Here is a 13,482-nt window from a genome sequence, read left to right as displayed (position 1 = left end):
CTCCTCAGATTTTCTATGGGGTTGAGATCTGGAGACTGGCTAGGCCACTCCAGGACCTTGAAATGCTTCTTACGAAGCCACTCCTCTGTTGCCCTGGCTGTGTGTTTGGGATCATTGTCATGCTGAAAGACCCAGCCACGTCTCATCTTCAACGCCCTTGCTGATGGAAGGAGATTTTCACTCAAAATCTCTTGATACATGGCCCCATTCATTATTTCCTTTACACAGATCAGTCGTCCTGGTCCCTTTGCAGAAAAACAGCCCCAAAGCATGATGTTTCCACCACCATGCTTCACAGTGGGTATGGTCTTCTTCGGATGCAATTCAGTATTCTTTCTCCTCCAAACACGAGAACCTGTGTTTCTACCAAAATGTTCTATTTTGGTTTCATCTGACCATAACGCATTCTCCCAGTCCTCTTCTGGATCATCCAAATGCTCTCTAGCGAACCGCAGACGGGCCTGGACGTGTACTTTCTTCAGCAGGGGGACATGTCTGGCAGTGCAGGATTTGAGTCCCTGGAGGCACATTGTGTCACTGATAGTAGCCTTTGTTACTGTGGTCCCAGCTCTCTGTAGGTCATTCACTAGGTCCCCCCGTGTGGTTCTGGGATTTTTGCTCACCGTTCTTGTTATCATTTTGACGCCACGGTGTGAGATTTTGCATGGAGCCCCAGATCAAAGGGAGATTATCAGTGGTCTTGTATGTCTTCTATTTTCTAGTAATTGCTCCCAAAGTTGATTTCTTTACACCAAGCATTTTACCTATTGCAGATTCAGTCCTCCCAGCGTGGTGCAGGTATACAATTTTGTCTCTAGTGTCCTTCGACAGGTCTTTGGTCTTGGCCATAGTGGAGTTTGGAGTGTGAATGACTGAGTTGTGGACAGGTGTGTTTTATACCGATAATGAGTTAAAACAGGTGCCAGTAATACAGGTAACGAGTGGAGCCTCGTTAGACCTCGTTAGAAGAAGTTAGACCTCTTTGACAGCCAGAAATCTTGCTTGTTTGTAGGTGACCAAATACTTATTTTCCACTCTAATTTGGAAATAAATTCTTTAAAAATCAAACAATGTGATTTTCTGTTTTTTTATTCCACATTTTTTTCTCTCATGGTTGAGGTTTACCCATGTCGACAATTATAGGTGTCTCTAATCTTTTCAAGTAGGATAACTTGCACAATTGGTGGTTGACTACATACTTATTTGCCCCACTGTATAAAACATTTTCCCTTTTTCTTTTCATTGGACAACACTGACAAAATGACACTTTGACACAATGAAAAGTAGTATGTGGGCAGCTTATATAATGGAGTTATTTTCCCCTCAAACCCCTCAAAATATAGCCATTAATATCGAAAACCCTGGCAACAAAAATGAGTACACCCCTTAGAAACTACGTACATTCCTAAATGTCCAAATTGAGTACTGCTTGTCATTTTCCCTCCAAAATGTCATGTGACCCATTACAGGAGTGCTGTCAGCATTGCTGACAGAGATTGAAGAGGTGGGGGGTCAGCCTGTTAATGCTCAGACCATATGCCGTACTCTAGATCAAATTGGTGTGCATGGCTGTCACCCCAGGAGGAAGCCTCGCCTCTTCTGAAGATGGTACACAAGAAGGCCCGCAAACAGTTTGCTTAAGACATGTCAACAAAGCACATGGATTACTGGAACCATGTCCTATGGTCTGATGAAACGGGCAGGCTTTTCAAAAGGTTCAGATACGTTTTCATACCACTGTAATCTAGTTTCTAATATATCATTACCTTTTATTTTCTGAAGTGAAGACTCAATTTTCAAGAAATTTGAAGCCAAAATGTCCCCCAATTTTGGAATGACTCATTTTGTTTTATTTTAGTTTGCCTGTGCATTTTTAGACTAATTGACTTCCCTGGTAACTGTTGCAAAGATAATCAGACTATTGCCTCATTCCGAGACGAGACTCCCATCATCACGCCAAAGGTCAACCAAACAGTGAGTTTGAATATTAAGCAGTTTCTGCCTCATCTCCTTATAAGATGAATGTACACTACAGTATTTATTTCCTGACGTTAATGAAGTCTGTTCAATGAATTTATTTATTTTCAGCCTCATATCGATCCCGCGTGAGGCATGCGGGCAATCTGTTACATGTAACCTGGAGCATGTCAGCCAGTAAGTCTCAGAGCACGGGAGGCAAGGAGGGAGGGAAGAATAAATAAGGCCATAAAAGATGCTTTCAAGGAAGGAGAGAGGTGGCTACATGCGATCCAACAGTCAGTGGATTCTCATATGGTGCCGGCTGCATTGCAGTAAAGTAAAGGTAGGGGAGAGAGAGACGAGGACAGAACGGTGGCAGGAGATAGCTCAGCATTTGGGGCCGGGGGGGAAGGATGGAGCCTTTGCTGAAGTGGAGCTAGTGCTGCCGCAGGAGACAGCGGGAGAACAGCATGGGCAACCTTCAACCTACTTGACCTCTCTGACCTCCCGCTGGGCCAACCGGGAAGGAGTGCGAGGAGAAAAGCTGAACATGTAAGACTTATCCTATCCAAGCTTCAAGGGATTCCTCATCAGAGGGCGTCCTGGGAGACAGAAGGAGGGAGGGTGTTGGAGGAGGAGCAGACGGTGGTAGGTTAGGTAGGGGGCTGTCTCACAGAAGTGGTCTAGCAGTGGTTTGAGCTGCCGGCTGTATTTTTGGGATCTTGCGAATGGAGTGAGCACTCTGGAATAAAGATGTAGTGTGAGCTGCTGGAAGGAGGGGGACCAAACAAGTAGAGCGCTGTGCTCGGGGAAGGAGACGACCTTCCAGCTGGACGCGCGGACCAGGAGGACAGAGACAAAGACGGTGTGGGTCCACTGGATCAAGAAGGTAAGGAAGTCATTCAATTTCCTACTATGAGGAGCAGCAGTGTGTCATTATCATGCAAATTGATGCCCATTGGGAGATGAGAAAAGACAAATCCCTCCTTTTAAAAAAAAAAAAAAAAAAATAACTATTTCAACAGGGTTTAGGATTAACATTAAAAGCAATAATTAAGTACTGGTACTCTCAAAGTAAGGCTTCATGTTCAATTGTGAGGATAAAGGAGAATGAATGAAAGTATTCATCCATGAGCAAACACGTTTCAGAGGGACTGACACCCAATGGAAAAGTTTTTAAAAGCTGAAGGAAGCGACATTAAAGTTGAGTTAGAAGACGTGGGACAAAGACCTGAGTGTGTTCAGAATTGAGTGGTCAATGTGTTTGCAATGGCAGGTAGAGAAAATGTGTTTTTCTGTGAGTGTTAGAAGCAAGTCACTTTTTTTTATTCACAGTACTTGCATGTATTGACTGTATATGTGTGCGTGTCTTTGCAGCTTACTATGTCATATACTTAATTTTATTGACATTGTGTAAGCGTGTGTATGTGTGGAAAGTACAACTTTAAATTGAGAACACTCAGCAGTTTCAGGTATAATTATACAGCCAAATGGATCCCAGAACAACCGTCTCAAATCTGAATTTGCGAATATAATAACAGTTTTAACTGTTGGAGAGGAAATATGTCATGCTATAGTCTGCAGAGGTGAAGGTTTGCACTGTATCGTAATGAGTGTAATACATTATTTTGCGCCCCCATAGTAGCCAAAATATTGGGTAGTCCACTGTATGGTGCAGTGCAGTTACATTATTGTATATGGTATGTTGGGGGGGTGGGGGGGGGGGTTGTTTTATCCGACAACTAGAAACTGCAATTTCTGGAGAGATTACTCTGGGTCTTTGCTGTGTGGTGATACAGATCTTAGCCCCGCCCAGGGCTATCAATAGAATGGACAAACATGCCCGTCAATGGCATTAAACAAAGAAAATGCCATTAGAAATGAATGGGAAATTTGGACGTCCATGGCCGTCAATGGCTTCGATTTCCGTATGCGTCAATGGAATCTGGGACATTTGTGGGACACGTCCTATATCTGGTCATTTCCTGTTGATTTGGGGACATTGTTTTTTTTTCGCCATTGAAAATGAATGGGAAAATAATTGGACGTCCATGGCCGTCAATGGCATCGACTTACATAGGCGTCAATGGAATCCAAGTACATCGGCATCAATACAATGGACAAACTTGCCCGTCAATGATATTAAACAAAGTAAACGCCGTCAGAAATGAATGGGAAATTTGGACATCCATGGCCGTCGATGGCATAGATTGGTGATAAGAATACTCAAGTGATGAGTAACATTGTGAGTAACTGCTTGAGATGTTTTGAAAAAAAAAAAAAAATTTTAAACAATGGTATTTTTTTTCACGGCACAAAGTTATCTATATAAACTGTTATTATCATACTGTACTATAACATATTGAATAACCACATTAAGCCAAAGAAATACAAAAAAATCATTGAATTCCGACAAGAGAAAAATAATTACATTAATAAGCCATTATTCGTCCAATGAGCATGAGTGCCCTCTGGTGGAGAAAATAGTTCCTAGTTTGAATAGTGAAGATTTCCTTCATAATTACTATTTTGAAATTAAAAGGATCATATCTCCGGTTTTCCGTGGTCAATCGATGCTAAATAAAAACTGGGCGAGAGGTTAAAATCACTGCTTTCGAGCCATGTTGAGGGCAACGCGCTATATCAACTACTTCATTTTTACGGTGCTTTAAAGACACCACATGATTGAACAGGCTGGCATGAAGATAGAATGGCAAGCTTGCGTCTGATTGGTATAATAGAGTCACTTGATCATTGTTGTGACATCTCATTGGTGAAATCGTTAGAGCTACCCCGGTAATACACCCAGCACGTCCCTACTCTTAGCATCGCTGGTAAAAAAAAATTATAAATTTGATATGTAGAATAAAAAGGAAAAACATGACGACCATTGTGTTGCCCAAAGTAGCAGAGTAAGAATAGCGTTTTTTTCTTCCCAAATTTACTGAAGTAAAAAGTATAGCTTAGTAAAACTACTCTTAGGAGTACATTTTCCTCCAAAAGTTACTCAAGTAAATGTAACGCATTTCTACCTACCTCTGTTAGTGTGTTGCTTGGGATTGTAACCGCAATGTATTTCTGTTTTTATTCATTTTAATTACAATAATTGAGCTTTCATTAACATGGTTGTCATATGCTGGTGTTGTGCAGTAAAGAGCAGACGTGACTTCTGCGGCTTGTGTTAACTTTTTAATGCTCCAACAACACTCGCGCACTTCACACTAGATATCATAAAATAGTAATCTAGATGCGCTGCATTAGATCTCCAAAGTCCCATACGATTGATTGCGTGAGCCCGGGTGATCATGGGACACGTAGTCCATATACTACAATTTTACTAATTTATGAAGGTATTTAGAATTATATAAGAATATATAAGAATGTGATCGATAATAATAATAATAATATGTGATTTCTAAACACAAAATTAATAAAATTTAAATAAATAAAAACAGAAAAACATTGTGGTTTTGGCCCAAAATTGTGTACTGTATGTAATTATGCATGTACGTTTATAACATTAATAGTATTTAAGTCATTGTGTGACGGAGTAGCCCCGTCAGATCCCGGGGGAAACTCGGCGTCCGCAATATAACTCATGAGACACGGCAGACTCGGCGTTTTCAATATTATTCATTTGACACACACATACACGTGCGCGCGTACACTCACACCGTACCTGTTAACTTTTTAGGCATCGCGGGGGTCTGGGGTGCACACTAGACTGCCGCCACAACATCGTTATGCCGTACTCACTCTGAACAAACATTTCCACATGTAGTCATCCTCCATTCACGTGCTGAACTGTCAAAACCGAGCGCGCATTCACTTCCTGGTTTTATGACGTCGCGAGCGGGCCGTCGGCGAGTGACGTCACCGTACGGCTTGAGTTTTTGACCAACGTAAATTTCTTTTTCTTTCCAAATGTTTTTTCGGTATGGTAGTTCCAGTATTTTGTTTATTGTATTTTTCTTTAATTTATAGTGAAGCTAATATTACACAAACTGTAGTTATTAAGCAGATAACTGAACTTTTGGAGTTAATTGGCTGGAGGGGAGGGGCCAGGACAATATAAAGAGGGACCTACCTTTCCTACCTTTCCTACCTCAGTCATTTGGAGTCACGCAGTGGTGCAGATCAGGTAACAGACCTTTTTATTTTATTTGTCATGCAATTAATGTTTTTGTAAATATGGTGACTGTTGGTTTAACTTTTGTAAATAATGACTTTTGCACTTTTTCACAGAACACTGCTTGTTAAGTTGTTGGGAACGTCGTTAATAAAAACACTTAAAAACCATCATACTGCTTCGGGTGCCATTTTTGGGAGCAAGAGCCCCGCCACACATTGCCTGCCACTTACAATACATTTCCATTTCTCTCAAACTGGGAGGATTGGCTGTGAATGCTGATCTTTCTCTGTCATTGATCGCAATTGCGATCATTCTCAAGTCAAAATAGATTGGATGTCCAGTTCTGTCAATGGCAGCCAATGAGTTAAATGACTGGGGTAAATTTCACTTCCATTCCCATGAGGAAGTGTGATTTCCTTGTCCTTTGACCTTGATTACAATTATTGATCATCCCCGCTAGGAACAGGCAAATCGGGACTGTGACTTATTAGCATTACAGCTTTCATCCCTTGTTTTTTTCACCCAAACATCAGTTTACCCCTTCCTTCAATTTGAGTCACTTGGTCCCACCACTTAGCCGTGTGTTCGTAAGGTTTTAGAACGTATGAGTTATTATAACAAATTCCTTTTTTTTTTTTTTTTGAATGGCGTTCCTTCGGCGTGCTGCACTGCCCGAATGTTTGACCGATCGGCAATGTTCAAATATCGAAACGACCGGAATTTTCGCGCGGCGCAGGGACTTTTCAAACCCCCCAAATTTTTCCCTTCAACTAAACACCGATTTAAAAAAAAAAAAAAAAATTCAAAACGCTACTTGTCATACAATTCTTAATCACATAACATTACTTGGACATCAAAAATTCCGGGACGATGAAGGGCATAAAGTTGTATAAAGAATTAGGAAAAAATATATGGTTCCCCCAAAATTTGCCAAAAACTGTCCCATTCATTTCTAATCAGATTCCACTGTTTTTGAGTCCAAATTTCCAATTCATTTCCATTGACATTGCATTGACCCCCATGTACCTCGTGTATGTTGATTCTATTGATGCCAATGTACTTAGATTCCATTGACGCTTATGTAAGTCGATGCCATTGATGACCATATATGTCCAAATTTCCCATTCGTTTTCAATGGCAAAACTATGTCCCCAAATCAACAGGAAGTGACCTGATATCAACAGGAAATATCCCCAAATCAACAGGAAGTGACTTCATAACACCAGAACATGTCCCAGAAATGTCCTCAAAACAACAGTAAGTGCCCTAATATCAACAGGAAATGTCCCCACATCAAAAGGAAGTGACCTGATATTGTCCCTGAAATGTCTCTAAATCACCCTGGGCGGGGCTAAGATCTGTATCTACCACAGCAAAGCCTTTTAGTAATTTCTCCAGAAATTGCAGTTTCTAGTTTCAAATATTATTCACTGGCTAATGTAAACAAAATATTATCAAGTGGCTTATGTTAACAAAGCATAAGACCTACTGTAGAGGTAGAACTCATTATAAATTGCAACCTACTGTACAAGCATATGAGCAGGGGTGAAAGTGGCTAGAAATTCTTGCCGGAACTCCCCGACGTGAAGGTCGCCACAGAGCCAGAAATTTTATTTTTTTAATTTTTCATTAAAAATGTATTTTTTCAATGATTATCAAAATAAAAGTTTACAAAAACATCTCATTTCCTCACATACTAATTGCCAAATCTCAATTTTAACTAATTAAGAACATAGAATATATATTAAAATTGAAGTTATTGTAAAGATTTACTTTTTTATTTTTAATAATAAAGAACCAGAAGAAATAAAGTAACATACATTCAGAAAAATAAGTAAAAATGACATATTATGCAGAGTGAAATGGACTATATTTTGAAGATCGTGCAAACATTGACTTTTTTAAATCATAAGGAAATGAATAAGTAGCCTAACATAAATGAACAAATATAAGTCCAAAGTGCACATTGACAGCTAAGATGTTATGAACCTCCCCATCAGAGCAAATAAAACTAAATATGATAAATAAGACTCAACTCTTTCGTTGCGCTTAAAGATTTGTTAAAGATTTGATCTATTTTATGTTGCATTGCCCTTTTTTTATCGCATCAATTCAACAAGCTTTTTTTTTTTTTTTTTTTTTTGCTGTTCCAGAAAACATGCACATTTGAACCAATCAGAGCTAACCATCTCTGCTGATCACATGTCAGTATGTCAGCCAATTGAACGGATAAATGAGTCCAGGCGTTTTGCTTTGCTGCGTGTATTCGCACATTGATGTGACTCATAATCGTCAGACTCAGATAACTGCAGCAGCAGCTCCATGCCGTCCGTGGAATAAAATCAATAATAAATATTGGTGGAAATGGATTACGCTACACAAGCACTTTATTATGATTGTTGTTAACACTTGTGTATGTAAATCTGATGTTGGTAAATTGTTTTCTTCTTGAACATTTTAGTGAGATGTAGTGGTCTATTATCGTGTTAGTCAAAATGGAGTGTTGTTACTGTTGCAAATGCAGAATTATTATTGTTCTTTTGGTGTGGTAGCAGGTCAATAAGCATTCATAGAGCACAAACTGTTTTAGTGTCTTCATACTTGTATATTTGTCATTTAGTTGACTGTTTTCTGGTTCAGGATAACAAGATTCTGAGGTTTCATGAGGTGTGAATTAGGGCTGTAACTAACGATTATTTTCATAATCGATTAATCAGACGATTAATTAACCGATTAATCGGATAAATGTCACTTCTTTCAATTACCTTCACAATTTACCTTGACGTTGTTTTCGGCATGTTGGAAGTAGCAATGAAGACAAAATGGATGACTAGCTCCTTCAACTGTATCGATAGTCAAATTCGTTGGCCACTAATTTTTCAATGATGATTTAATTGATTCATTGTTGCAGCCTTATTAAGAAGCTAGTTTAGATAGTAAGATGTCCGAAAATTGGAAAAAATGTAAATTGTTGTTTGCCAATGTAAAAGCAATTTTTTGTATATGTCCTACTTTGACTTAACAAAAATATAATGAAGAAATCTCATAATATATACTTGTGCTGCAATGATTAATCGATTAACTTGAGTATTCGATTAGAAAAAAATATTCCAATTAAATTTTTTTGCTTCGAGTATTCGTTTAATTAAAGTGGCGTTGTCATGGTTTATTTTGAAAGTGTTTGCATTTCAGTTTAGTGATTAGGGTGGATACACTGCCCTCTGGTCTGCCTCATTTCACATGGCTGAATCCAACTGCTCCCTGTTAAGACCAACGTTAGCTAGGTTTTTGTTTGAGCAGATGTTTTTTAATGCATTCGTAATTCAGTTTATAGGTATGTTTAGGCGTTTTTTTGTGGGAATATGTGTCTGAACCATTTGTTATGAGCATTGTAAAAAAATGTTAGCATTTCATAGCATTTAAGCTAGCGGACGTTTGCTGTGTAAGTTAGACAATTTTTCTTTTTTTTTGTACATAGATCCTCATTTATTATTTTTGTTATACCATTTGAGGCTCAGCTCAGGTATTTTAATTTTTCATGTTCCTTATCCGATTACTCAATTATTTGTATTAAATAGTTCATCGATTAATCGACTACTAAAATAAGCAATACCTGCAGGTCTAATATATACGACTGAGAAGTTATACTGTATATGGTGGAAAACACTCAGGTGACTTGAAGTTCCGCTCTGAGACCCCCAATTTGGCCAACTTTCAAAATTGTCCAATATGCATGTGTCATCATAGGAAAGCGTAAAATCTCAATTTTCTGGGGGAAGACATTTTTTGAACAGGAGGGCATTTAAAAAAAATAAATACAATTTTGAACAGCGAAATCCTATCTGGAGGTGAGAGCATGAAAGAGCAGAATTAAAGACGCCATGACTTTCACGAGATATTATCACGTACTTACCTTGTTTCGATCCCAAAACTCCATTTAGCATGTATCTCAGTGTCAAGACACAGCTGTGAATGGCTGCAGCTGGATTTTGGGGGGATTTTATGGGTGAAACCTGGTAATATAACAAAGGGTCGCGATGCAGAAATCGCAGACACCAAGGAGTGGTTGAGATGTTCTTTTTCATATATTTACCCTTTTAAACTTTTTTTTTCAATTTTTCTTTGTTTGGATCGATTATTTATCATCTAACATATCGTAGAAAATGCGACACTAACAAAAAAAATACAATCAAGCGATAGTTATTAGGTACATGCTCGTGACTTTTTTACAGGCACCATTTTTTTCATTGTGACGTAATTTGTTTAAAAGTTTAAAATATGCAAGTGAATAAAATTTTAGTCGTTTTTTTTTCTTAAGCGAAATATTAGACATCAATGAATTATTCTAAGCTAAAAATGACAGACATTTTCAATAAGTAATTAATTACCTTCGTTTTATGGCTGGGTTGAAACAAAAGCGGTTGCGCGACGTCTGTGAACAGGGGTTTTCAGAGTAAGACGGACAAATTAAAAATAGTTCGCGGGCTTAATGCGCCATGAATCTGCTATGGCAGCATACAGACATATTGCTCTATCAAACACAACAGTTGTTTTGGCTTAAAATACAGCAGTTTCTTTTAAAGAGGGGTGCAAGAGCAGAAGCTTCTTTTTCAGTCTTGTCTGTGTTTTCCGCCATATATGTAATAATTTCAAGAATTTAAACAAGTTTAAGTTGCAGAAGGTCCTAAACGATTACTCGGTTACGAAAATAGTTGTTGATTAATTTGCCAATCGATTAGTTTTCGATCAGTCGATTAATTGTTGCACCTCTAGTGTGGATGTTTCTCTTAATGTGATTTGCTAACATGCAGTCGGGGAATTGTATCTGCAGTTTTATACATATTTTTAAAACAAACAAAAAAACTTCAGGGCAAATGTTTTTGAGTAATTATTAGAACTCAGCCGCGTACTCTAAATCACTGCCCATTAGTACACGGTCTTGTTCACTAACAGGAATGATAATTCAAAATCACTTCAGATCTAAAAAGACTAGTGAAAATTAATAATATTTAATATCCATCATATCCCTGATCCCTCTGAAAAGTTGTAATGTACAGTTCAATAGCTATCTACTGATAACTACGGTAAATCGTCTCCTCTAAAGCTAGCTAAATCCCATAATATCCATTCCCAGGACTGAAATGTTTGGATTTGTGGGTTAATGTCAATGGAATGCCAACTCAAGGAGCTCTACACATGTACATGGGCCTTCCAGAGGTGAATGTAATGACATAAATTTTGAACTGTCGTCTGTTTTGAGGAGGTTTGGTTGGCAGGACATGTTGGGAATGAAAGGAGAGAATTGTACCTCAAGGTACATTGGTCCTGAGTACAGGCCACACCTTCACTGACCTTTAATTAGCACTGTACAGCCTCCAGTCAACAAAGGGGCCAGGGTATTCCCATGAGAACTTCCTATAAAACAAACCTAAATTGTAAACTGTATAAACTACAAACTTTCATGTAAAAAACGGATACAGTGCACTGCAAGTGCATGAAGATTTGTAAAATAAATAAATAAATAATACAATATATACTGTGTATATATAGATTGCTATAGACTAATGAGAACAGGCTCAGGGGGGACTGCTGGATGCTTAACTAAGAGGATGCCTGGAAAGGCACAGGATGGGGGTAGATAAAAGACAGAACACTGATGGTGTACTTGCATTGAGTGTTTTTGACCAATCTCTATACATATAAAATAGGCAGTGTTCCAACAGCTAATAAACAGTTCCAATTTTTCTTTTTTTGCATACACAGCAGGCTACAAACCTACAACACTACTCCCTGAGCCAAATCATCACAGATTGGTTTAGTACATTCTGTACATTTAATCTTACCTTTTTGTGATTGCTTGGAATATAATAGTGGTAATAAAATGTATTGGAAGATTTAGTAGTAACCAAAAGACATTTTTTAAATAATTTCATATTTAGAATTTTTGTCAGTAGTAGTATTGCTAGTGGTATTTGTATCAATATTGTTATTAGTAGAGATTTCCCGATCGATCGGGATGCCGATCGATCGGGAAATTACCTCATTTTCAAAGTATCGGAATCGGCAAAAAAATATCGGCCATGCCTTTTTTTAATATATACAGTATATATATATATATATATTTTTTTTATGAAATCGTTTTCTAATTGTATTTAACGTTACAGACATAATATGTTACACTCATCCAGAGTCTTTAGTTTAGGCTTAAGAGGGTTATTAAATGTATCCCAATAATGGCGGTAATTAATTAAAAAAAAAAAGTATCACGTTAAAATATTTAACGCAATTAGTGCATGCGCTGCATGACCCACTCACGCATTGTTGCGTTTAATCTGTAATGGCGCCGTTTTACCTATATATAGAGCTAAAAAGGAGCGTAAAATGAATAGAGTGAATTTTGGCAGCCTTTGGAGCCTTTTTTTAATTGGCTAAAGCCTTACAATCCCTCTCCCTACGATTAGAAGTATCATGGGAAGCAATGTGGGGAAGCAAGGTAGCAACTGATCTTTTTCTCAACACCTTATATTATTTCCCAACGCAGAGAAGATATATCAATTGGTAGCACTACGCACAGTCATGGTTCCACTTCCCATCATGCATTCGGGCATGGCTACAGTATCATTTACTGAAAGCTCAACAAATACACTAGATGGCAATATTTAGTCACAATATACAAAGTCACAAGTCTTTCTATCCGTGGATCCCTCTCACAGAAAGAATGTTAATAATGTAAATGCCATCTTGAGGATTTATTGTCATAATAAACAAATACAGTACTTATGTACTGTATGTTGAATGTATATATTTGTCAGAGTTTTATTCATTTTTTTCTTAATGCATTGCCAAAATGTGTATGATCGGAAAAATTTTCGGGAATGATTAGAATTGAATCGGGAGCAAAAAAAAAAACAATAGGATAGGGAAATATCGGGATCGGCAGATACTCAAACTAAAACGATTGGGATCGGATCGGGAGCAAAAAAACATGATCGGAACAACCCTAGTTATTAGTGTATTAGTTATAGTAGTTCTTGTTATTGCTGTGCAGTACTATAACAGAAATTCTTTTAGTGTAACACAATTGGACCACTCATAGACTTCATAATATATTGACGAGCACGGAGCCAATTAATAGGGGGCCTATCGCCGTCAAAGCTGACCAAGTGGACAGACAGAGCTTTTTACGTTGAAAATTCTTGTGAATAAATGCTTAAATCCCTGAATTCTTTATAGACATGGACGTAAAACAGTCTCGATTCTTGGTGAAAAGCAAAAAAAAAAAAAAACAGGCAGTTAGCATTTATTTTACGTAAACTATTATACCAATGCCGTAGCGGTTAATTTCTCCCATTGATTTTTTTTCCACAATGTTTCATAATGCATGCATGGTA

The 13,482-nt window shown here is 38.0% G+C and overlaps 1 protein-coding gene across 1 annotated transcript in view; it reads left to right on the top strand.

Annotated features, from left to right (window-relative positions):
- The first annotated feature begins 2,603 nt into the window (after positions 1–2,603).
- The window catches only part of has3 (hyaluronan synthase 3), a 30,005-nt gene continuing 19,126 nt past the window's right edge, over positions 2,604–13,482 (top strand). The window contains exon 1 of the mRNA XM_057835908.1: positions 2,604–2,848. The gene's annotated coding sequence lies outside the window, so the exon portion shown is untranslated. The remainder of the gene's footprint in view (positions 2,849–13,482) is intronic.

This window comes from Corythoichthys intestinalis, chromosome 5, assembly GCF_030265065.1.
Source record: "Corythoichthys intestinalis isolate RoL2023-P3 chromosome 5, ASM3026506v1, whole genome shotgun sequence".
NCBI lineage: Eukaryota > Metazoa > Chordata > Actinopteri > Syngnathiformes > Syngnathidae > Corythoichthys > Corythoichthys intestinalis.
The sequence above is the reverse complement of the archived record's forward strand: the minus strand, read 5'-3'. Positions and strand labels throughout refer to the sequence as shown.